The sequence below is a fragment of the Tupaia chinensis genome, unplaced genomic scaffold (genome assembly GCF_000334495.1).
Source record: "Tupaia chinensis unplaced genomic scaffold, TupChi_1.0 Scaffold146395_1, whole genome shotgun sequence".
NCBI lineage: Eukaryota > Metazoa > Chordata > Mammalia > Scandentia > Tupaiidae > Tupaia > Tupaia belangeri.
Window position 1 is genome coordinate 476,756 of NW_006206250.1, and position 27,768 is coordinate 504,523.

The 27,768-nt window shown below is 35.7% G+C and overlaps 1 protein-coding gene across 2 annotated transcripts in view; it reads right to left on the reverse strand.

Moving 5' to 3' along the window:
• The window catches only part of GPM6A (glycoprotein M6A), a 369,760-nt gene that overhangs the window by 54,988 nt on the left and 287,004 nt on the right, over positions 1 to 27,768 (reverse strand). The window lies entirely within an intron of this gene.

Genomic DNA, 27,768 nt, shown 5'->3' on the forward strand with positions numbered 1-27,768 from the left:
AAGAGTGAGAGTGAGCGTCATCTCCAAAACTTTACACAGATATTTTTCCTGCCGTGATCTAGCTCCAACCTCAGCGAGCCCAGATCACGGGTACACGCATGTACATTACTGCTGTCCCACTGACTGGCCTTTGAAATCTATTTCTTGCTATGGTTCATGGTTAAAAAACAGAGGAGATGTGACACAGTAGGAAAAAAGAGAGAGAGAGAGAGAAAGAAATGGCAAGATAGAATTCCGACCATGTCACTGTTTATTTTTTATCAAATTTAATCTTCTGATTATATCATCTCTAAAAAGGTGACAATAAAAGAATTTCCTTCAAATGGCTTTTATGATGATTTAATGAATGAGTATATAAAATGACTGACAGAGTATCTACATGATAAAAATTTGCTACATTATTAGGTATAATTTTGTCTACTAGAAATATGAGCTACCATTGTGTTGTAATATGGTTATAAACATTTTGAACATAGCAGTCACTCCTACTTTTTGAAATTTCATTACTTAAGTCTTTAATTAGTAAAAGAAAGATTTAAACATTTAGCCTAAGACATTGGAAAAGAATTGTCATTAGTATTGAAAAAACATCAGAATTTTCTACGTGACTACTACATAACTTAGCTAGAAATGTGTAAATAAATATCCATAAATATGTTTGCAATAAAAAATATTGGTGAAATACTATTTGTCAGCTGTGGTTGAGAATGAAAAAATTAGGTAAGAAAGATAATCAGTTTCATATAAACCCTCCTCCATTCTCTTCCTTTCCAACATCGTATTCTCATACCACGGATTTCCTCCTACTTTTCTCTTTTGGCAATTTTTGATCAAATCTTCTTTTGTAATTAATACTGAAGCCCCCCCCCCACCTTACATAATTATTTTTTTTCCTTCAAAAGTATGTAGCAAATGAGATTTTAAAATTGATTTTTTTATTACTGTACTTAAGTCCTAGGAAAATCTGTGAACACTCTATTTAGAAGGGAATATATATATAGCAACAATGGGACACACATTAATTGCAAAGTTTCTGTGCAAAGTGATTTTATGTTCAGAGATTAGGGTAGTCTTCTATTTTAGTATATTATTCATTGAACTGGACTTCTTGAGATGTGTAGCCCATGTAATTTATTTGCCCCACAGGAGATTTAAAAAAGGAGTCTGAACACTGCTGTATTTCAGTAGCTGTTGCTTGTACAGGCAAAAGGCAAAATCCTTTCCTGAATATTCCTCCCTCACACACACACACATACTCATGCACACACACACATACACACACACACAAAATGTGGGGAAGCAGAAAAGGTTAGAACAGCTTGAAGCTTCATATAATAGGGAGAAATTTCATCAGCAGATGGCTGAGACCAGTGTGTATAGTATATGAATGTCATTGAACACAGTTTTTGATAGAGATTAACAGGGTGGCAGAAAAATCTTTGGACTCTTCTCTGTCTCTCAATGTTCCCAATTTCTCTCTCACTGATTATTTAAAAATAAAACAAAGAAATAAAATGAGAAGAACCAAAGAAGATCCACCCCTAATGTTGGAAAGTACATCAAATAACCCCATGATTACAAATCCTATTCTGTGATTTATTTCCTTTGTTATCCTTGAAGCATTTGACATGGTTTTAAGAATTTCAACTGAAGACAATCTGAGGGATCAAAACCGAATGAACAAGTTTAACAAAACCCTCAAAATAGACAAAGTTCAAATATTAAGACAAGGTCATTTGTTGGGTCCTAGAGCCTAAAATTTATAAATGAATAAAGATGAAATCAGAATGAGAAGAGCTCAGGAGCAGATAAAGTGCTCAGCCCACAGATAATCATCAAAACTGCCATTGAGGAGTTCTAATAAATTTGATGACTAATTCAGAAGTAAGTTTTTCTACTTACTTGTGTTTTCTCTACTGTGTTTCAGATGGATTGATAACACCCTCCACAATAGGCTTTATCTCCTGCAAGCTCCCTTGTGGAAGCACTAATTATAACATTAATTGAGCAGAAGCTTTCAAATTTAGAAAGGCATGAGATAAATTCCAATATTGAGGTAAACCCAAATTGGCAACCTTAAGTTCATATGCATTTCCAAATGTGCTTAAGGTTTCTGAATGGCATGGAAATATTTCCTTACTCCCAACTTAAATGCTGACATTTAAATCTCTCAGAATTATATTACTGTTATTGACCAACAGACTTACAGAATCCTCTAAACCTCCATTACAACAAGATCGGCCTAGAATCTTTCAATTTAAGACTGGATTCTCTGCAGAACTTTTATTCCAAGGAAGAAACTTTATCTCAACATGTACATATTGCACTTGTAATGGTCTGGATCCTAATTACCCCCACTTTCACAGAACCCAAGGTGCCTATTGGATTTAAAAGAATACTCTCAGAACTCCCATCTGGGGAAGCGGCGCATCATTTCAGTATTCTCTCCAGCTGCCAGGATCCCACGTAGTTGCTGGCAGGGGAGCTTCTTTCCACCCACAGTGAGAAACAGCCTTGGCAGAGCAGCAGAGTCTCCATAGCAACCAGGCCCCTGGGCCTGGGTAGGCTCCCACCAATCACCTTTTAAGGCTGAGGATTCAGCTGCCCCCATCAACACATTTGTACTGAACCACAAACGAGAAGCACTCTATTAAGTGAATCTTTGTGAAGACATAGTAGACTGCTGGCACTGGGGAGTGCATCTTCCTTGAGAAATTTTCTATAAAATGATAAAGACGACTTTGCCTAAGAAACATTTTTAATACTCGGGCCATTAATTCTAAAACAGAATTGAGGGCTTAAGTATTGAAAATAGATTTTGCATAACTTATATACACAAGGAAACATCTCTGGAATCCAGCTTATGGTTATACTTTCTCAAATGAAATAACACTATGCCTTCAGCTTTGAGATGAAAATAAATATTTAAAGAATTATGCGACTTTCAACATGGTCTCTGAATCACTAGCATTTGCTCAGTGTTCAGTGAGGTTATAGGCTGACGTGTATACTAATAGAAACCTCTCAAAGAAACTAGAATCGCTTGAGATACACTATCATTTAGAAAAGATAAAGGTGGTATATAATCAGTCTCCTTCCACTTAACAATTGTAAATATAAGCTTTCGCCTCTGCTCATTTACAAACTGTGCCAAAATAAATAAAAGAAAAAGAACGTAAAAAACAAAAACAAGAAAAAGACTTTGGGTGATAGACTGTAGAAAAGAGAGGAAGCCTAGTTGTGGATCCTGAGAAAGAGATTGAAAAGTGAGGTTGACAACTAAGATTGACAAGGAACGGTTTATTCACTGATGAGTTTTTCCTAGCACCATTTGCCAGGGAGTTGGTTTTTAGATCATTGCAAGTTTGGGAAGATAGTGAATAATGGTGTCTGATAAAGAAACCAGGTAAGGAGTAGCTCCAGTGAGATTAGTAGAAATCACTGAAGGCAGTGAGCCATCCAAGAGGCAATCTGAGAGAAGAGTGCCTCAGACAGAGGAAAAGTAAATGCAAATGTCCTGAGGCAGGTGTGTGTCTAGAATATTTGAAGGAAATTCAGGAGTCCAGTGGTAGTAAAGTAGACTGAGGTAGAGACAAAGAAACATCAATGAGGTTATAATTATGACAGGTGATGAAGGGATGTTTATGTTAGTGTGACTGTCATATAATAAATGTGATTGACATCTAATTTTTTTTCTTGTTTTGGAATCAAGTTTATATTAGCCTTATAGAGAGATGTCCTTCTTCTAAAAATGTTTGCACAAGATGTAATTATCTGCACAATAAATATTTGGTAGACCTAGCCAGTAAAACCATGCAACCACTTGTGTATTTTATGGGAAAAATTTTAATTGCTGATCTAATTTGCTAGTGGTTATTAATAGGTGCATTTGCTAAGTTCAATTTTATAGGTATTTGTAAACCTAATAAGAGATGAAAATGTTTCATAAAATTGTATATAATTTTTAAAAACATTATGGATGTATTCATCTTTCATATTTCCTTCTGTCTCCCTAGACGGTTTCAATTTTCTTTCTTTCTTTCCTTTCTTCAATTTTCTTTCTTTCTTTCCTTCTTTCTTCCTGCTGTCCCCCTTCCTGAATCTCCCCTCCTCTCCTTCCTGTTTTTTGTCTTTACCTTTCCCTCCCTCCCAGCCTTTCTTTTTTCCTCCACTCCTTTATCCTTTCCTTCTTTTCTTCCTTTGTGTCTTCATAAAGGCATGAATCAGGAAAACCTTTGTTTTGTGTTCTATGTCTGCTACAAAAACAATTTTCAATGACTTAAAATATAGATATTTTATATTTTCTTTTTCAATTAGTCTACAGTACTTCCATCCCAGATCAGTGGTGGAGATCTCTGCCCATCATAGATACTCGAAAACTCAGGCTGATAAAGGAGACATCATCTTAAATGTTGCTAGTCATAACAGCAGACTATAAAACATCAGCAAAGTCTCACATGGCAATTAAGTATTCTGGGCAATAGGTGACACATGCCATCTCTATTCATGGCCCAATGGTTAAAAAGAGTTTCATGCCGCCTGTCAACCACATAGACCAAAAACTGCCATTCTACCATGTTTCTTGTAGAGGGAAGGTCACAAATACTTAGCAAATAGCTTGTTTGTTTTTTTTTTCTTTAGAGAGAAAAAATTTTTGCCATAGAGCATGTGTGGTCGCCGGAGAGAGAGAAAGCTAGAAATCAGCCCCTGGCAGGGATGACCATGCCACAATCACTTCTCCTCTATTCTCCTCTCAGGATCTTGGGCATGCGTGCACATGCACACAAGCATGAGTTTTAAGCCGCCAGGTCCAGGACTTGTGCCATGGTTGACTATATGGGAGTCATGTAACCATTACACCATCTGTTGGTCCCAACAAATAGCTTTAATGACTGCTATAATAAGAAATACCAAAAGTTTTTCAATGTTGTTATTCTTTTCTTAATTGCATTGCTAATAAGTAAATAAATAAGCAACACAAAGAAATAATAGACAGAAGAGGCAGTTGATCAGTTTTAAAAAGTATGCTCATACAGACATTTGTATATTCACTCTAAAAGAAAGATTAAATGTTAAAAATAACTAACTAGAAAACATTTAAAAACACGTATTAAGTAAAATATGATAGCTGAAGTTTAATTTTAACTGACAATAATCATACACAATTACGGGGTACAATGTGTTTTTTCAGTACATGAATACTATGTAAATGATGAAATCATTATTAGCATATTTCTCTCTCAAACATTTATCATTGCATTATGTTATTTCATTTAACATAATGTACTCCAGGCTTGTATATGTTTTCTCAAATAATAGAATTTCATTTTTTTAATGGATAAATAGTATTCCCCTCTGTGTGTGTACCTCATGTTTTCTTTATCCATTCATTTCTGATGGACACAGGTGGACTGCATGTCTCTGCTATTGTGAAATAGTCTTGCAATAAACATGGGAGTGCATCCCTGTGTAAGACATACTGATTTTCTTTTTCTCTATTCCTTTGGACATGTATCTAGTAGTGGAATTGCTGGATCCCACTGCAATTTTATTTTAGTTTTTTGATAAACCTTCACATTATTTTCCATAATAATTGTACTAATTTATATTCCCACCAACACTGTGAAACCGTTTCCCTTTCCAAAGTTTAAAGAGTAATGCAAAAGCTAAAAAAAAAAAAAAAAAAAAAAAAGAAATTTATTACAAAATAGAACAAAAACACAAAGATGTGATTAACTTAGAATTAACTTAGATCAGGTGAGGAAAACCAACATCCACAAACAAATGTAACAGGGCCCATTGGTAAAAACAGTGAAAATAAAGATCAGCAAATTATCAAATAATTAATATAAACAGTTTTTTTTAGCATCAAAGAACATGATTTTCCAGACTGATAGGACTAGCTAAATTTCTCTTGGGGGTTAGTCCTTTTCTATAGTGCTTATATCTCTCAGTAGTGCCCAGCAGCTCTGTCAATATCAAAGAGGGAGAAAAGCTTAATTTTAGTTATGTGGCCCCAAAAGATCTCCAGAGTGTGAAGGAAAGACTATATCCATTGAGGTCATGGCTAATAAGTGCCTTAGACAGAGTCATTATCAGAAAAAGAAAATGAGAAGTTATCAGCTAATGTTAAAGCAATTTATTTTCCCTTTCATGAAGACTAATTCTGAAAATGTGTGACAATTCCAGTTTAGCCTTAGGACACTTAAGTGTCTGTGGAAATGTTAGTGGAATGAAGCCAACTTGACTTTTTCTTATCTCATTGTTAGGGAAACAGGTCCCTGGATAGATAAAAGAGCAATTAAATCAAGACCCAACTACGTTGAGTTTATTTCACATGCTCACTTCTTTTTTTCTATGCCTGTCTTTTTTGTATTGTTTTGTTTTGTTTGAGAGATTTTTTCTATAGAGCATGTGCACTCACCAGAGATACAGACAGAATGTGAGAAATCGTCCCTACCAGAGGGAATGGCAATACCACAATTCCTTCTCCTCCATTCTCTTCTCGGAATTTTGGGCACACATGCACACGCTCCTGGTATAAGTTTTAAACTAAATACCAGGACTCGAACCATGGTTGACTACATGGGAGTCCAGCGATGTAACCGTTATGCCATCTGCTGGTCCCTCCACGCTGTCGTAGCAGCACAGACTCTGTATTGCTCTGTCAATATTCAGTGACTGTTATTTTAAGCACAGAAGTGATTATTAAAAGACTGGTCCCTACCCTATTCAAGCCTAAATGCTAGTGAGAAATAAAATTAGAAATTTCTAGCACCTTTACAGAAATGTTACCAAAAACATTCTATCAAAACATCTAGTTGTGATGCCCCAAGTATCCAGTTAAAGTAGCCAAGGTCACAGTGTTCATCAGTAAATCAGAATCAATGGAAGTGAGCTGGGAGTTCAAAGTTGCCTAAATAAGGGTAAATAAATATTCATAGTGTAAAGGACTGTACCGGAGAGATGAGCAATAACAGTTCAAAACCATGATGATGTAAATGCTTTACACTGTGAAGTGCTTAGCAAACACACTCTTTAATAGCTGATTCTTTAATAAAAGGCACGATAAATCTATATTTTAAAACATTCTTGAATCTTACTCAAGTAATCTTCAGATTTAAAATGGTAAAAATTAAATTTTTCATTAATGTCTTATTGAAATATGTCCTGGCCTAAACAAAGTACAGAGTTAAGGTAAGCTTGTTTTGTTTTTTTTTTTTTTTGAGAGGTTTTCGCTATAGGGCACATGTGCTCACCAGAGAGACAGAGAGAGACATAGAGACAGAAAGCAAGAAATCACCCCCCCCAGGGGGGATGGTCACGACGCAATCACTTCTCCTCCATTATCTTCTCGGGATCTCGGGCACGTACGCACACGAGCCCGGCGTGAGTTTTAAGCCACCGGGTCCAGGACGTGAACCGCGGTCGACTACGTGGGAGTCCAGTGACATAGTCATTATGCTAACTGCTGGTTCCCAAGGTAAGCTTTTGAAATATCAGGACAAAGTGATATTGCCAAGATGAACCCAGATGACAAGTTTTATCTTAAAATATCTTAGTAATTGCCACAGTACTGTGCAAATCAGTTCCCAACTTTAAAAGGGACACCTTCAAAAAAGGAAAAATGTCCAATCTGTGGCCTGGTGGTAAAGGAAGCTAATCCTGAAAGGCCAGACATGAGGTTTGAGTCCCAGATCCAGAGGCTTGAGAAACATACTGGATGCATGTGTGTGCCTGTCCAAAATTCCAAAGGGAAATAAAAATGGGAAAGAAGGGAATGTGGTATGACCATGCCCCATGGGCTTGCTTTCTCTCTTGCAAGTGCATGTAAACTCTGGCAAAATTATGAGAGAGGAAGAGGGAGAGAGAGAGAGAGAGAGAAAAGGCTCTGCATCACAGAGTTTGGGATTCCTTTTTCATACACTCTTACTGTTGTGGCTGAGTCTCAAAATCACTGGGGATTTTGTCAAAAATGGATAGCCCAGGATCCTCTCTTCTGAGAACCCTGTATGTTTTTACTAAGTGGTCCAGCTGACTCTGATGTCCCTGGAAATGTAGCAGCATAAGGAATTCATGCGATATCATATATTGTAAAATGACACTACATGCCCAAGATGTTTAAGAACTTGTTGATAAACTAGGATATACAGATAATACAGGGATGAAAAGGGAATTACTCTAATATATTTGTACTAATCATTAAACAAAGTATGTTTTTGTTTTGTTTTGTTTTTGCCATAGGACGTGTGCGCTTGCCAGAGAGAGAGAGAGAGAGAGACAGTGAGAGGGAAAGTGAGAAATCACTCCCCAGGGGGATGGCCATGACACAGTCCCTTCTCCTCTATTCTCCTGTTAGGATTTTGGGCACACATGCTTACTCACCCAGTTTTATTTTCAAACCACTGGGTATGGGACTTGAACTGCCATCTGCCATGGGAATCTAGCACCTTAACCACTATGCCACCTGCTGGCCCCCCTAAATATACAGTTTTTAATAAATGATATCAATAAGAATTTTTTAAATAGTCTCACTGAATCAGGACAGTACTAAGACTTTTAATATGCTGGCTGGTGTGATCTCAACAGCCTCTGGAAGGAAGCTATAATTAAATACAGTCAATTGCTCAAATGATTTTTGAGTCAATACTGAACACTATGTGAAAGTCTATTGTGAATTTTAAGATGAATGGTATTTTTCTTTTTTAAATGATTTTTATTGTGGAAATAATTATTAATAATATTTAAGAAAAGGTAGTTTTTTAGAACTCTATCACTAATTATGGAACATTCCATGCTGGTCAACATGACTTAGCAAGAATGTTTTGATTAATTAAACTTGTTTCTCTAAGGCAGAAAAGTTAATTGCTTCAATAATGATTAGAGCCATACTCTTCTGACTGTGGTAAATAGGCCCCTAGGGTGAAGGAACAAGCAGGTAGAAACATGTTTCTAATGTACCAAAGCAATGCCTGAGAGGCAGAAATTGTGGAGCGCCAGAATGATCTGAATTCTCAACTGCGGGTGTTTATGCAGCACACACCTTGCTTGTTTTGATGATGTCTGGAGATCTATTTATCTAGATCTTCTGTAAGGTGTGAGCCAATCAATGTAAACATTCCTCCCTGGGGGCCAGACAGAGGTACCACTGAAACAAGCAGCTCTGGGAGACTGACCCACGTGGGAAGATTCCCAGTTTGCATCCAGAGACTTCTCTGGCATGCATGGGCCCATGATCAGGGCTACCTAAAGACACTATTGGGGGTACTTCCCCTCTTCCTCCTCACTCATGGAAGAAATAAATACACTTAAAAACCCACATTTAGTATGTTGTGATGATGCTCAGGGAATGAATGTTAAGTAATTTAAAAAAAAGTTTCCGGAGAAAAAAAAAAAACAGTAAAACTGTTCTTATCGAAATTTATAAAAAAATGCATATTTGATGACTGCAGTAAGCTACATAGCCCCAGCTAGGTACTACTTTATAGTATGTTCATTCTACTCACTGAGGTTTATGCCTAAAGTCAGACTTGGATTCATGTGTATGTATATATCAGCTGCGCTTGCTATTGAAAATATTTAGACTAATTAAGTTCATTAGCAAATCAATTAAATGGGGGGGGAAGGCATAAAAAGCAACTATGGATACCAGAGACAATGTGGGAGGAGGGTGGGACATGGCAGAGGGTGAGGGATAGGGAATCAAGGATGGCAAAACAAAAAACAAAGTATACAAGACATAAGAATTGGAAAATTATTTGCTGATAACATGTATGTTGATGTGCTTGATTGAGCCAATATGCAGTGTATTTTGGATGGAAAATTCATTTGTATACTGTAATGATGTATAGTGAATTAATGTAAAAAATAAATTTAAAGAGAAAAAAAAGAAAAAAAAATATTAAAAATATGGCCAGCCCTTGGCCAAGGTGTGTATGCTAAGACTGCACAGAGTGCCAAAGCTTTTGCTTTAGTTGGAATTGACAGTAGGGTAGGACTGGTATTAAATGCCATTTCCACGTATATAATATAAATGAATAATTACATAAAAATTAATCATTACTTAAGATTCTTCATAGGCAACTTTTTAAAGAAAACTAGATAGAAGAGAGAACCTGTTCATAAAATTGATGTCTTAGGAAAAATTTGGGATGTACAACTTTAAATAAAAATATCGGACATTTACGAGAACTACACAATTTAGCCTGCATGGCTTGTTCTTGGCTAACATGATGAAACACATATTATAAAAAATAATTTTAACTGTCTTGAGTCCATCCTGAAGCAGCTGATTGTCAAGAATTTACAGTTGTGATAAGGCACTCTATGTTATTTAAAATGTCTTGTGTACATCTTGAAGAGATATACCGAAAGCCCACTGAATTATTTATGAATCCCTTACATAGCATTTAGCACATCTACAAATAATATCATGATCTATATTTTATTATATTGTTACTTTAAAAACAATATAAGAGCAAATAAAAATATAAAATTAATCTGAGACAAAACTAAAATGAAATTTGGTAAAAATTAAAAAAGTTCAGGGACCAATGAATGGCGTAATGGTTATATCACTGGACCCCCACAGAGTCGACTGTGGTTGGAGTACCAGACCCAGAAGCCTAAAACTCATGCAGGTGCGTGTGTATGTGCATGCCCCAAATCTTGAGAGGACATTGGAGAAGAAAGGAATGTGGTGTGGTCATATCCCCCGAGAGTGATTTCTCGCTTTCTGCCACTCTGTCTCTCTCTCTGTCTCTGGCGAGCACATGCGCACGTACTATAGCAAAAGTCACTCTCAAAAAAATAAAATTTAAGGAAAGTACACTGGGCAATGATTGGGCAATATTTAAACCATATGATACACACACACACATACAACACAAATGGATGAATCACAGTTTTCTTAAAAATTCTAAAGTTGGGGCTGGACGATGGTGTAGTGGTAAAATGGTATGCTCTGTGAGGCTGACCCACATGGGAATGCTGTGAGTTTGTGGTCAAAGATTGCTCCTAGTCTGTTAGGCGTACACCTGCCTATGACGAGGGACTGGCTGCACCTGGAGGAGATCAAGGGTTCAAGACTGTTTTGAGTTGCCTCCCTTTCTGTCTGTCTCTCTCTCTCCCTAGTGGGGAAAAAAAAAAAAAAAAAGTCTTTTAAATTAAAAAAATTCTAATGTAAAAATGCTGAAATGGGATCTTTGCTAGCACATTCCACTACATGATCAAATATAAATTAGGTTACTAGAATATAGCATATTTAAAATAAAATTGAGAAATTTAAATCCATTCTTGAAAATAAAACTAAAATTTTGAAACTTACTCACTGGATATGAATTAAAGTTGTGAAAGAAAAATTAGAAATGAAAAAAGCTGAATTACTTTTCAAAATGATAACATGAATTACTTACAGAAAGTTTGTTTCTTTAATTTAGTTTATAAAAATTACTATGATATTTGCAGACAAAACCATCTTACTCAAAACATAATCATAGATTTTTGAATGCTATCTGGTATTTTAAAATTCATATGTTTATTCCAAATTTTAAAAATGAATTTTTTCAAAAAAGCATATATTTAAAATATTCTATTTTATAGTTAGTACAATCTACCAAAATTAGATAGGACAAGTTTAAAACCATATTCTAAAATATTTTCTATATCAAATGCCATTTCAAAATACATACGGAATACAGAACAAAAATAATTATTTCTTGATAATCAGATTATACAGTTTTCTTATAAATGGTAGCAGAATGTTTGAAATGAGTATAAAACAATCAGATCTCACAATTAGAAAGAAACTCATTATCACAATTTATTAAGAGGACACTCTTTTGAAGTCCTAAAGTGCTGTTAGGAGTGCCAGTTAGGAGGGCCTGAAATTGTCTCATGTGAATTTGGAAATAGGCAAGTAAAATGGAAGCATTTAAAAGTAGAAATGTCATACCTGCAAGCACTAGCTTTTCTCAGGTTTGAAGACTAAAACGTTAACATATTTTTAAATCAACATAAGAATACTTTTATTTTCTCTCTCTCTTTGTCATTAAAGGAGCTATTGTCATGTTTGGTCCCTAAAGGCCAGAGAAATATTATTTTGAAGGCCCAAATAAATCTTCTTAGTATTATAGAAGAAATGTTGATTTTATTTGATCTACGCATAAACCTTTCATTCGGATGCTTCAATTACAATCTGTATGAGCACCTTAATCACAAAATACAAATGTACTGTTTTTATTACAGCAATTTTCTCCCCACAACTAAATACTTAGATGTCCTTTACTTCTTTTGATCTTATCATATATGACTCTTAGATAGTGGGGACTGAAAAATAAAGGTTTCAAGAGAGATAAGAGGACTACAAAGCAGCCTATGAACATGTTATAACAGAATATGCCTTTTAGCTGTTTTTGTATTCTACTCACCACAGGGCACATCCTTAAGAGGACTCAGTCAATGTCTGAAAATCTGCACTTCACATAAATCTTTTTATTTCATGTTACTAATCCCTAGAATTTTATGAATACACACAAAGCTCATTTTCTGTCCCTGCCAGTCACTTCTACTTGCTATGAAGTAAAAATAAGAATTGCTGCAGAAGTAATAGGTGAATGCCCATGGAATATGTGAAAAAGCACGAATACTAAATAAAAGCCTAGATCTTTCTCATCTGTAGCATGTATTCAGTACTTGGACATAGCAGTTCTGTATTGTGGTTTGCATGTGGTTGATAATTAGCTGCCAAGATCAGGGACTATGTTTTGTGTATCTACGTTTTGTGTATCCAGCATGCCATAGACTTTAAAAGCATTAAATAACTCTAAGGACTTATCTTCTACCTCCATTTTGTTGTTGTTTTTCTTTCTTTCTTCTTTTTGCTTTGATTGTTTTATGTACAGGAAGGATAATTCAAATTCACACGTCAAAATATCTCTCCCTCAATTTTAACATGTTGTCAACGCAAAATATATTGGGAAAAACATATTGGAGTCACAGAAATAGAATCAAAAGATAGAGCTTAACCTAAGGAACCTTAGAAGTGTAATTCACAATATAAAGAACCATGGACATTTCTACATTTGGCCATAACCTCTCCTTGTTAAGGTTAATGAAAAGATCCCACAGAAAATCAAAGCAAAATTGTGCTGTATCTCTGCTTTTTTAAAAATAAGTAGCAATTACTTAAACATTTTTAGTGTTCATTTCTTTTATGTTTAAAAACTTGAATTTAAAAACTCCATTGGGAGGACGTGAGAGATGTAGTACTGGTTTTTGTATCCTTACAGCTGCTGCTGTACAGATTCAGTAGATTCTAGTTTTCTTCAAACTACTGGAAACCTATAGGTTAGATCATTCTTTTGTTTTTTTAATAATTATTTTTTTAACTTTATTTATGTTTTAATTTGTTCAGAGAGAGACAGAGTGAGAGAGAGGGGGAAAGTGAGAAAGCAAGCCACCTGGTTGAGAATTCAAACCGCGGTCAGCCACTTGGGAGTCCAGCGCCCTTAACCACCACGCCACCTGCTGGCCCCTAGGTTAGATAATCCTTAAAGGCACTGCTTACTGTATTTAAAAAATCACTTAGAAATAAAACATAGAAGATAATAATCTATATTCTCAGTGAAAATGGTTAACACCACATAGTTTCAACAAGTAGCTATGATCAACTTATTTAACCAAAAACATTTTTATAAAACATATCTGACAGTGTTCATGTTAAGACTACATTTGTAAATGAGAAAAAGTAGTTGGAGTGAAAGATATTTAATATGGTTTGGATTAATGACAGTGAAAAAAGTATTCCTATGGCCTGATAACTGTTACTATTTTTCTTTTGTTCTCACATATGGCCCAGTTACATGTAATAATTTTTAGAATTATGTTATGCATTATGTATGTCTTCTAAAATTTCTCTGTGCTGCTAAAAAAAAGAATTTAAAAAAAGTGTTATTATTGTTTGGAGATAATTTTCTGAGAGAATAAGTTGATGATAGTACTAATGATTTGCTCTCCTAATGAGATTCTAAATGAGGCCCTGTTTTGCTTCTGTTTAGTCAGACAAAGATTTAAAAAATAAAATATAAAATATTTATAAAATATATATCTATGTGTCTAAGATTATTTTCCTTTCACTTAAGAAGCAATAAGACCTGAAGTATCTCATTACCAGAACTGAATAGGTAAATCCAGAGGAAATAAGCCACAGAAGTGACCCTGATCCTCTCAGGATTAGGAAATACATATCCCTGAGCAATCTAGACACCATGTTTGGTTCCAGGCACATGTTAAGTAAAATAAAAGTCATTGCCAGGATTTCCTGACCTTTTTTCATGATTCCCATTTCAACCATTTTATTTTATTTAAAAAAAAAAATTCTATAGGATGTATGTTCTTGCTGGAAAGAGAAAGAGACAGGGAGAGAGAGGGAAAGTGAGAAATTACCTCGCCAGGGGACTGACCATGCCACAGTCCCTTCTCTTCCAGTTGTCTCTCAGGATTTGGGGAATGTGCACACATACATGTAATTTTCAAGCCACGGTCCAGGACTCATGTGGGAATCAGCCATATCTTCTATGTCACCTGGGGCCCCATCAACCATTTGATTTTTAAACACTTTAGATACAGCTGATTAATCAGGAGGCATGACAGTTTGAAAACTAATACTAACAGATATTAAAGTGCTAAAGGGCAGGCAAAAAGGGTATTTCTGGGGGCAATTGGCTGGAATACTATATTTTTAAAAGAGTTCCAAAACCTAAATTTATAGACTTATAGTATTCTAAGTGTTTACTACCTAAATGAAGTGAAAATATGAAATGTTCATGCACACGCTTGGTTGCTTTTGAAAATAAGAAAGGAAGCTGGCCTTTGCTTTTGTAAAAATATATTTATTCTAAATGTTGACTCTACTACTGAACAAATAATAGATAAACTAAAAGAATATCCACATGAGGCTAGATATTAACCCCAGAACAGAATTCTAGTATTTCAATATTAAAAAAGTCAAGGTATGTGTGTTATATATTACTTGTTAATGAAGAATAAATATGCATTGCCATAAAACTGAGATAGAATTAGTAAGACGAGAAAAGAAACCAGCAGACCTTAAGAGTGGGTGCTTTGCTAAAAAGAACTTCAATGGATCCTTATTATTTAACTTTTTATTTATTTTATTTTATTTTATTTTATTTTATTTTATTTTATTTTATTTTATTTTATTTTTAATTTTGACCAGAGAGAGACAGAGAGAGAAAGTGAGAAAGCAAACCACCAGGTCAGGGACTTGAACCGTGGTTAGCCATGGGGAATCAAGTACCCTTAACCACCACCTGCTGGCTCCGATACAGTCGTATTTCAAAAACAGAAGTTATGGGTAAGTGTACAGAATATCAAAACACCCAATTGAGAATATAATTTAACACAAAGGAAAATATAAATAGTATTTATGAATATAAGTAACTAATATAGTATAAAGAAAGGGCAAATTTGTTTGCTCTCTGTCACATAAAGTACTATGTCTTGAACCAACATATAAAGTAAATCAATATGCTACTTTTCATATTCATTATTTAAAAGAAATGAATGTTTTCCAGTTCATTAGGTGAGATACAAACTTCAAAATCATAATTTAGTGTTTCAACATGGAAGATAATGAAAAACAATGAACTTTGTGGCCAGCAGATGGTACAGTGGTAATGTTGCTGGATTACCACATAGTCGATTATGGTTCAAGTCCCAGACCCAGCGGCTTAAAACTCACACTAGGCACATGTGCATGTGTGCCCAAGATCCTGAGAGGAGAATAGAGGAGAGGGGATTGTGGCATGGCTATCCTCCTCTGGGGTGGGGGGTTTCTCACTTTTCTATCTATCTGTCTCTCTCTTTCTGGCGAGCACATGCACTCTATAGCAAAAATATCTAAAAAAGATTAATTAAAAATATATATAAAAACGGCAAACTTTTATCCTGTTATTTTTCCTAGTGCAACTAGAGTACAATAGAGCAATAGAGTACACAATATCAAATCATTTTATCTATTATATCTGCCAAAAAATTCTAATTTAAATCTCTTATTCAGAACTCCTAAGAACGGCATGTCCTTTTGCAGAAGTATTGCTCCCATATTGTAGAAAATATACTATAAATATGTCCTTATTAATTTTTGTGTGTTATGGCTTGACACAGAATTTTTTCTTTAAGGTTTTTGCCATAGGGCACATGTGCTCACCAGAGAGAGACAGAAAGACAGTGAGAGAGAAAGTGAAAAACCACCCCCTGGCAGAGGATAGCCACATCACAATCCCATCTCCTCCACTCTCTTCTTAAGATTTTGGATATGTACCATACACACCCAGCATGAGTCTTAAGTCACTGGATCTGGGACTTGAACCTCAGCTGGCCATGTAGGTGTCCAGCACCTTAACCACTATACCACCTGCTGGTCCCAAGGCAGATTTTAAAAAGCATGTTATACTTCCAAATAATTAATCTACTACAGTAATTATCCTGAAGTTTTTTTTAATTTTTTGTATGTTGAGTATTCTTATTTTAGAATTGACTTTGAGGTTTTGTTTCTGTAAGTTAAATTCTCAGGTATTACTATAGCTTATAATGCAGAGGGCTAAGAAGGTACAAAAATTAAAATGCAAAAAAGTTACCTCAATATTCTGCGAGAAAAATATAGCTATTGCCTCTAAGTTTTCAATATCAAAAGAAAAAACATTATCAAATTGAAAACAGCCGAAATTCTACACTAAATTTTTCTGAGGAAAGGAAAATAAAAGTGAATGACATTATGCCATCAGTCTGACTGAAAAGACAACTTGTTTGAAATCTGTGACACATACTTCAAAGAATCATTTATTTACTAAACTACAAGCTATACTAGGTTTCCAAACAGTCTAGCAGACATAAAAACAAAGTTCTACCAAGTCAGTTAATTCCTCATATTGCAATATCTACAACGTCAGAGATGAAGAATAGCTAGTAATATTCTAAACTTATAAATGGGCACAAATCATGTTAAATTTAGTGAAGAAAGAAATATGGGGAAAACCAAATTTATCTGTATTCATTCACTATTCTTAACTTTTGTCACAAATTTATGATAGAGATAAGAAATAGGACAATTTCTGGTCTCTTTAATTAAATACTTCATTTGCCAGAATATTGAGAAAGTCCACAGGGAAAATACTAAACTGATTTGACCTGGTTTCCTATGAATTTATGTCTGATAATTAATTAGTTGTATATTGTCTGTATGTCACTAATTATTTACTAATTTCTTCCACTAATATAATTATTTAATTATAAAAACCTCTAACAGTGTGTTTCTAGGATATAACTAAAAACATTTCAGATGATCTCATTTTTTAAATATCTTATAACCGCTTCTTCAAGAGACAGTTCCATGGCTCCTGCGATCTAGCCATTTTGGGGGAAATGGAGAAATGAAGAGGTCTCACTGATAATTCGGCCTCCAGCATACAAAACTCACGTGATTGAACTTCCAAGTTTGGGAAGAAACCGACCATCCACCATATGACTAGAAATTGCTGCAGGACCACAAGAAATATGGGGAAACAGGAAAATACCTCTTCTCCAAGGGAAAAGGATAACTCCTCTTCATCCACACACAGTTCAATGGAAATCATGGAAATGTCTGATAAAGAATTCAGAACATTCATAATGGCAAAGCTAACAGAGATGGAAGAGAAGAGAGACAAGGAACTGCTGAAGAGGAAGGAGAAAGGAGTTGAAAAGTTCCAGGAGGTGAGGAAATTCATGCAAGATCTAAAAGAGGAATTTCACACTTTACAAAACAATCAGATGGAACTGTTAGAGATGAAGGCTATAAGAAGTCAAAATTTCCCTTGAAAGTATTAAGAGCAGACTAGATCATACAGAAAATAGAATCTCAGATGTAAAAGAGAAAATTGCTGGCCTAGAAAAATCCACCACAAAGACTGAGAAAATGGCCAAAAATTTGAGAATAATATACAAGAAATACTAGATACAATTAAACGCCCAAACATCCAGATAATAGGCATCCCAGAAAGTGAAGAGACTCATAAGGGCATTGATAATCTATTCCATGAAATCTTACAAGAAAATTTTCCAAACCTGGAGAGGCACTCAAAGATTCAGTCCCAAGAAATACAGAGGACCCCAAACAGAATCAACCCAAGAAGATCTTCTCTAAGACACATTATAGCCAGATTGACCGAAACTACAGACAAAGATACTAAGATTGGCAAGAGAAAAACAAAAACAATGTGAGTGAGGAGAGAATGGGAAAATATATTCAAAGTATTAAGGGAAAAGCAATTTCAGCCGAGAATTCTGTACCCAGCATGACTATTGTACATTTGGGAAGAAAAAACATGAACATTCCCAGATAAACAAAAATCTGAAAGAATTTACCAACACCAGACCAGATCTCCAAGAAGTTCTTAAGGGAGTGCTATGTCAGTAAAATTAAATGCAGACACACAGAAATAAGAGTTCAGAAACTAAGAAAATGGGCAACTTAATTGTAGGGCCAAAAGCTGGAGTTGAGTATTAACAGACACACAGAAATAAGAGTTCAAAACCCAAGAAAATGGCCTACTTAATCATAGGGCCAAGTCTGGAGTTGAATATTATATCCCAGAATGTAATCAGAAAAATCGAACCGCAATAGAAGATTAAGTCATGAGACTGAATGGGTGAAATAGAATTTTATGACTTTTGACTAAAACATTGCTTATTTTCTTGTAGGCTTTGTTGTCTGGTTTTAAGGATTTGTGTCCTGTCATGAGATGTCAATAGGTTCATGCACCTACCATTGGAACAGAATCCTAACCTGTTTCCTGGCTTAAGTGTCAAGCAACATTCCTTATGATTTTTTTTATTTATGTTGAAAAGGCTTTCTTGAAATTACCAGCTGAACTTGCTATTGAAACTAGTTAGATTATTTAAGAAATTGTGTGATCAATACAATGTGTGTGGAAGAACGGAAGACTACTGTAGACACCAGAGATAGTGTGAGAAGAGAGTGGGAAAGGGCAGAGGATCAGAAATGGGAGGGGGTGATTTGTCGCTTTCTGTCTCTCTGCCTTTCTCACGAGTGCATGTGCTCTATAGCAAAAGGCCTCTCCAAAAAAAAAATACCAATTTGATGACTGAAGTAAGATATGTAGTGCCAGTTGGGTGCTACTTTATAGTATGTCATTCTACTCACTGAGGTTTATGCCTAAAGTCAGACATGGATTCATGTGTATGTATATATCAGCTGTGCTTGCTATTGAAAATATTTATACTAATTAAGTTCATTAGCAAATCAAATCAAATAAATGGGGAGGGGGAAGGCATAGAAAGCAACCATGGATACCAGAGACAATGTGGGAAGAGGGTTCGTCAGGGCAGAGGGTTAGGGATAGGGAATCAAGGATGAAAAAAAAAAAAAAGCAAAATATACAAGTATACAAGACATAAGGAATGGAAAATTATTTGTATGTATGTTGATGTGATTTATTGCACCAATAGTGTATTTTGGATGGAAAATTCATTTTGTATACTATAATGATGTATAGTGAATTAATGTAAAAAAAAAAGAAAAAATTAAAAACTGAAGGAGAAATAAAAAATAAATAAGTATCTTATAACCATGGAGCAACTGTATACCATTGGACTGATGTATTATAATTAATTATCATAATGTTATACTATTAAATTATATGTAGTTACTTAGAAATTATTGGGTAGAATTACAAATAAAAGGTGTGAACATACCCAAATATATTACAGTCATTTTCCTGACTGGAAACAATAAAGTTTGTCTCCCTCAAAACACAAATTTAAAATTATTCTTTACCAACTCCAAAAAAAAATTCAAAGCAAAACACAAAGTATTAAAAGTCATTGAAGAGATACTTGGTAGTTGATATTTTGGAAAGAAAATAGAGTGTCTGAAACCAGATAACTTGATTTTCCTTTCCAGACCTTTCATTTATTGTCTACAAGATTGGTGTACTTTGTCATAGTGGCAGTTTCTCTCTGTCCAATGCAGATAAAGATGAAGATAACTACTTCAGTCCCCATTAGGATTTTCCCAGTAGTGGTTGCAGGTCTCATTATTTCAGTAATCATGGTTCCTCATATCTTTGTAGACATTTTCACCATGTTTTCATTCCTTTCACTTTCCCAACTCTCTCCTAACTTCGGAGATCACCCTGATTGGCACTGTCACAAACAGGCTGAAAGCCATGGGTGCCCTCTCCATAGTGCATTTCCCCTGGCCCTTTGCTTAGCTGCATATTAGATCAGCTTCGGTCTGGAGCCTTTGCATTTCTTTGTCTGATGGTGTCTTCCATTCCACAAATGCTATGTCTGTCAATGAGGCAAGTGCCGGGAAATTGATGACCCACCTAAGAACAACCCTCATCTAATAACTGACAGGTTCTGAGTCTAAATATCCCTGCTTATTTCCTAGAGTACTGTAACTCTTGAGGTGTATGACCTGCATTGGCTCTGAATGTTTCTCCAGCTGAATGAGATTGCAACTCTTCAAGGTGATACTGGCTAGATAATGAACACCTAATAATTATTTCCCAAATTTTATTAGCTGCCTCAATTTCCTTTTCCCACTGCTGTTTTCATCACTTATTAAATATAATACCCAAATTCAAATGTCTGTAGGCTTCTAGGAAAACTCAGCTTAGGAGAGTGAATATAAATTCCAATCTGCTAAATATTTCTAGCTTAGTTATCAATACTAACTACCTTCATTCTCCCAATCCCCTAGGTTTGAATGACAAACGATATGATATCCTATTCTAGGGAATATGGAATAGGACCAGAATATCTTCTTCTTCCTGTTGGCAGGTACAGAGATCTACTAATAACTGTACTTTTGACTTATTCTGACTCTCCATTGTCAATACTGAAGGATTTTTATTATACTTCTGCAATAGAAGAGATTTCATCATTTGCACATGTTTTTCTAGCACCTTGAGTATGACTTCTGTCCTTGTCCATTTTTCTTCATAGCCAAATTGCTTCTATTTGTTGCTTGTATTTTTGGCTCTTTAACTTCCATCTCACTCTACAAACCTGATACACTACTGCACTGAAACCATTCCCACAGTTTTTAATATTCACCAAAGTATATGATTCAGTCTCACCTAAATTGACCATTGATTGCTCTCCCTCCTTATTGATGCTGCTTGTTCTTTTTCTTTTTTAAAAAAATTTACTAGAGGATATGTCTGCTTGTGGTGGGGGTTGGGAGAGAAATTCAGAAAATAACCCCATGTGCACACTGTAATCCCTTCTCCATTTTCCCCTCCTTTTGGGATTTTGGGCATGCATGTACATGTGGCTGGCCTGATTTTCAATCCACCAAGTCTGAGACTCAAACTATGCAATCAGCCATGAAGGATCTAGCTACAGTAACTAATCATCATGTCAAGAGCTGGTCTGACTCTGCTTTTTCTTAGGTCAAAATATCCAAAAGTGAGCTGATTTCTTAGTTTTCTTATTGGCCTTCTTCTACTCCTTTGTCTATCTTCTAAAATGTTCCATTAGTCAGTCTCACCATCCTCTTCTTTCAGACTACTGAGAAAAGGGCCCTTAGTAGGCCTAAGGTCAATCAGGATACTTTGCTTGCATATAAACTTTGTCATTACTTCAACTTATAGTACTTCAAGGACATATCCCAGAATAGTTTAGCATATTCTTGATGTAGGCCAGCTGGTGACATGGTGGTGGAGGCAGCTGTATCCCACATGGCTGAGCTTGTGGTTTGAGTTCTAGACTCTGGCTAGGGAACAATTCCTGGTACATGTGTGTGTATGCCCAAAACCCCAAAAGGAGAATAGAGGAGAAGGGATTGCAGTGTGGCCATCCATCTTGGGGTGGATGTTTTCTCACTTTCTCTGTTTCTCTCTCTCTGGTGAGTGTAAGCACCTTATATCAAATATAAATAATTAATAACCCTCCTTTTGGGATTTTGGGCATGCATGTACATGTGGCTGGCCTGATTTTCAATCCACCAAGTCTGAGACTCAAACTATGCAATCAGCCATGAAGGATCTAGCTACAGTAACTAATCATCATGTCAAGAGCTGGTCTGACTCTGCTTTTTCTTAGGTCAAAATATCCAAAAGTGAGCTGATTTCTTAGTTTTCTTATTGGCCTTCTTCTACTCCTTTGTCTATCTTCTAAAATGTTCCATTAGTCAGTCTCACCATCCTCTTCTTTCAGACTACTGAGAAAAGGGCCCTTAGTAGGCCTAAGGTCAATCAGGATACTTTGCTTGCATATAAACTTTGTCATTACTTCAACTTATAGTACTTCAAGGACATATCCCAGAATAGTTTAGCATATTCTTGATGTAGGCCAGCTGGTGACATGGTGGTGGAGGCAGCTGTATCCCACATGGCTGAGCTTGTGGTTTGAGTTCTAGACTCTGGCTAGGGAACAATTCCTGGTACATGTGTGTGTATGCCCAAAACCCCAAAAGGAGAATAGAGGAGAAGGGATTGCAGTGTGGCCATCCATCTTGGGGTGGATGTTTTCTCACTTTCTCTGTTTCTCTCTCTCTGGTGAGTGTAAGCACCTTATATCAAATATAAATAATTAATAAATTAAAAGAAGTTACCTAGAAACAACAACAAAAAAAGAATCTTGATCTTAGAATAAAGAGAAAATCTTAACCTAGTTTCAAAACCCTTTATTCTCCAGCTACTTAGCAGGAGGTTTCCCTCTTGCTGCAGTTGATATATCAGTCTTTGAGTTCCTCTCTGACATGGAGCCTGTCCATATACTGGACCCCAACGTCTGCAATGCATCTCAAACCACACTCCCACAATGTACCTTTATTTCACCTATTTAATGGCTACATTCCTTATGATCTCTTAACATAATAATCATGTCACGATACACCTTTCCCTGGTCTTCCTGACAGGTCATTTCATGCTAGAGTATGATCTCCAGCACATGTCTGATTCTTTAAGTAATGTCTTTGTCAATAGGGATGAAACATAACAGATTCTGCTCAATCATAAATATATAGTGCCCAGCACAAGACCTGCCCCAGGCCAGATGTTCAATAAATATTTGTTGGGTGGACAATTAAAGAACTTGAAAAGGACACTGTAGAAGACAAATGTTAGTTAAGACAATTTATTTGTATTCTCAACACAGCAGCATGAATGATTCTTTTACAAAGTAAGATCACAACACTGCTTTTCTTAAAATTCTACAGTGGCTCTTTCGTAAACTCACAGTAAGAGCCTGTCTCAGTGGTTTAAAGCCCTCACAGTTTCAACATCTGCTACTTCTCTGACCTTTCCTTTGACTGAAGTAACACTCATTCACTCAGCTCCAACCTTGCTGGCCTTATTGTTCCTCAGACATGACAGGCGTGCTTCTGTCTCAAGGTTTCTGCAATGGCTGTTCCTTATGCCTATAGTGCTCTTTCCTCAAATATCCACATTTCTTCCTTCACATTCTGAAGTCTTTGATCAAGTTTTACAACAGGGGATTCATCTTTTGATCATATCTAAAATTCCATAGTTACCCACTCATCAGTCTCTTTTTGTAATATAATAATTTTTGCCTTCTAGTAATGCTATTTAAAGTCCACATTGGTGTGTTTCTGCAATGTAAGATCCGTAAGATCATCTTGCCTCCCTAATTCATTGCTTTATCCTTAGCACCTAGGACTGTGCCTGGCATATAATACTGTTCAATATGTACTTCTTGACCAAATAGAAAAATCATTACCATCAGGGGCTGACTCCACAGTGCAGTGATAATTGCATTGCACAAGAGAAGCTGGACACCATGGTGACGGAAATTTGAATCCCCAGTGTAGTCTGCCTCTAAAATGCCAGGCATGTGCATGAGTGCCCAGGATCCAATGGTGATGGAGGACTGGAGGAATGGGTTTATGGTATGACCATATCCTGTGGGAAGTATTTCTCTCTGTGTCCCTCTCTTTTTCTCTCATGTAGAAACACACTGTACTATGAATATAAACAAGGGGGAAAATCACTACTATCAAATTCAGTTCTCTTCTTGTGGCTACTAAAGTGAGAATAAGAGTCTTAACTAATGGGTGTCATGCATATGTATATTTGTAGAAAAATAATGTTTTTTATTTACTGGTCATCATTGTAATCCTGTCATTATAGTATAGTTAAGAAAATCATTTATGTGCCCTCTGTACCAATACAAAACAGAAGAAGGAACCTAGACAACCGTAACTATGACTTATTTACACATATTTTTATAAAGATGTGATAGGGGCCAGCAAGTGGCATGGTGATTAAGGGCACTGGACTCCCACATTGCTGACTGTAGATCAAGTCCCAGACCTAGTGGCCTGCTTTCTCTCTTTACCTCCTCTTTCTTTCTATCTCTCTCTCTCATTCTGTCAAATAAAATAAATAAATAAAGTTAAATAAAATAATTCTTAACAAAAGATATGTGTAAATGCACAGGCACATTTATAAGAAAGTCAAAATACAGGAAAGAGACAGAGAAGAATGTTCATGCTGAGGGAATGGAAGCTAAACTTCAATTATTAATCACAATGTTTGCAAATTACAGAGAATACCAATCAAGTTGTCTTAGCTTTCTTTCAAATATAATAAAATTCTGCTGAATATAGACTAGACTAGGCATTGGAAAAGTGAGAGAAAAGTGGGAATGGAAACTGAAAAACCTGGTTTAAAATTCTAGGTCAGTCACTTACTAGGTTTGTGGATTTAACCAGCAACTACCATTTATGAAGCTCAGCTTTTTGTGTGTGTGTTTTTGTTTGTTTGCTTGTTTTGTTTTTCTTGTTTTTCTTACATAGATATCTTCCTTAGAGTTCCTATAAGTATGAAATATAGGTGGCAAAAAAAGAACTTCCAATCTACAGCACTTTTAAGAACAAAAGAGTGTGCTGTTAATAGGAAAACCAGCACAACAATAATTGGGAGGGTTCTGGATAAACTAAGACTAAAAAGAAAGTAGGCCATATGGTCACTCCAATTAAAAAAGACTATACATTTGAAAAAACCTGGCATCAATCACATGTTTAACAAGTATTTGTTTTAAAAAGATCCAAGTGACATGCTAGAGTTCATGTAAAAATAATTGCCTAAGTTTGAGTTAGTCGATTAATTTTCAGATTCTAAAATGACCACACCTTTTAAAAGTGGTCAGATTCTTCCATGAGCATTGTGTGTATGGGTGCATGTGTGTATAGGTGTGTAATACATACATTTTTCTCATTAAGCTTATCTGTGTGATCCGAAAAAACAAGGGACTTGGACAGATTAATACTAACTTCAATAAATGACATAATTATGTAAGAACAAATAACAAACATTGCATCTTGTATCTTTAAAAACATACAAATAAAGAGAATAATTTGACATGAAAACATCAAATATTTAACATTGAAATTTAAAGTTACCTTGCAATAGCAGATACCAGAGAAATGTATTATAGTCTTGTATAATATTCCTTCTTATAACTGAAGGCAATCATCAATTTGTCATTTATCTTATAAAGTTATTATAAGATAATACTAGGATGTACATTTATTTAAGGGTTTGGATTTTGAAGAGATTTCACATTAAGGCAACTGTTAGGTAAGAATTTCTGTGTTATTACCTGTATTTCATAACCTGAGGAAACTGAGTCAGAATATGAATTGCTTTCCTACAGTCACACAGATCACTGTAGCAGAGCTAAGCTGTAAGTCCGATCCACCAAGTGTCAGGCCCATTTTAGGGACTGACATAATGATGAGTGAAATTGATGTTACTTTATGAATCTTATAGCTTAGTAGTAAAATATTTATTTAATATTCCACATCACCACTTCATGAAAAAGACACTGCTTATGAAAGATAAAAACAAAACGAAAAGACTTCAGGGAAATCAAACTATTAAAACAATTCAAACTATTAAAAAAAATAAACTCAATTAGCATTTACTATTGCTGTTATTTAACCTATGTGGGAAGAAATAGTTCCTCATTGGAGAATTGACTGTCCTTGTAATTTTCCTTTACAGAGCAAATGTTTCTTATAAGTTAGCATGTGTTCTTTACTCAGTTGATACTTAAGTCATTCATTCTACCTCTGAGAAGCCATGAAAAGAATAAAATTCAAAGGTTCAGGTTAAATGTTAAGAGTCTTGGAGTCTGTGTAGTTTTTTAGCTTGATTGTATGCAAAACAGTAGAGGGTACACAGCATAAGTACTTAACTTAGCTTTAAAAAAACTTAAATAATCTTTAAAATGGTATTTAATGCCATTTTGAGAATTAGTTTAATTTAGAAAGTTAAAGTATTGTCATGAAATACAATATTTTATGATATTCATATTTAAACTCTCATCCTAAACATCTAAGTTCCTATAAAACATTCCTAATTTAATGTTTGTGATATTCAAAATTTAATCCTGAGTGTTGGTCCATCTCATTCAAGTTGACTTCCATTATCTCAAGCTTAAGAAATTAAACTGTATTTTGGGAACCAGCAGTTAGCATAATGGCTATGTCACTGGACTCCCACGTAGTCAACCGCGGTTCGCATCTCGGACCCGGTGGCTTAAAACTCACTTCAGGCACGTGTGCGTGTGTGCCCAAGATCCCGAGAGGAGAATGGAAGAGAAGGGATTGCGGCATGACCATCCCCCTTGGGGGGTGATTTCTCGCTTTCTGTCTCTATGTCTCTCTCTGTCTGTCTGGCGAACGCACGCGCCCTATAGCGAAAAATCTCTCCCCCCCAAAAAAAAAATTAAAGTGTATTTTAATTTGGGGCACACAGGCACATACTGCTGGTGTGTTTCTTAAGCCGCTGGGGCTGGGATTAAAACTATGATCGGCCATGTGAGATCCAGCTCCCTTAACCACCAGGATACAGGGCCAGCCTTGTTCTCTTTAAATTTTCACTCAACTAGCCATCAATTAATATGCTTTACCAACTTCAATTGATCTTTTCCCTATTCGAAAATGTGCAGTGAACTTCTATATAGTCAATCTTCTTTCCTAGTTTTCAAGGTTTCTCAGGTTACATTATTTCAAATGTAATTCATCTTTTTTTTTTTTTTGGAGAGATTTTCGCTATAGGGCGCATGCTCGCCAGACAGAGAGAGACATAGAGACAGAAAGCGAGAAATCACCCCCCAGGGGGGATGGTCATGCCGCAATCCCTTCTCTTCCATTCTCCTCTCGGGATCTTGGGCACGCACGCACACGTGCCCGGCGTGAGTTTTAAGCCACCGGGTCCTGGACATGAACCGCGGTTGACTACGTGGGAGTCCAGCAACATAACTATTACGCTAACTGCCGGTTCCCAAGTGTAATTCATTAAAAAAAAAAAAAAAAAAATGCCTTGAAGTTTTTAGCATATGGCATATGGTTACATTGCTGGGCTCCCAAGTAGTTGACTGTGGTTTGAGTCCCAGATCTGCTGGCTTAAAACTCACACTGATTGGATGTGCATGCATACCCAAGATCCCAAGGGGAGAACGGAGGAGAAAGGATTGCAGCATAACCATCCCCTAGGGGGAGTTATTTCTTGCTTTTTGTTTTTCTGTTTTTCTCTGTGTCTGTGGTGAGCGTATTTGTCCGATAATAAAAAATCTCTCCCTTAAAAAAAAAAGCCGTAATACTTGCTTTAGATAAAATTTACACTGCCTTGTATTTGGAATCCCAATTTTTGGACAGTCAAAATGTTTTATTCTAGAATTGGATTATATTTTAGAATAATTTATATA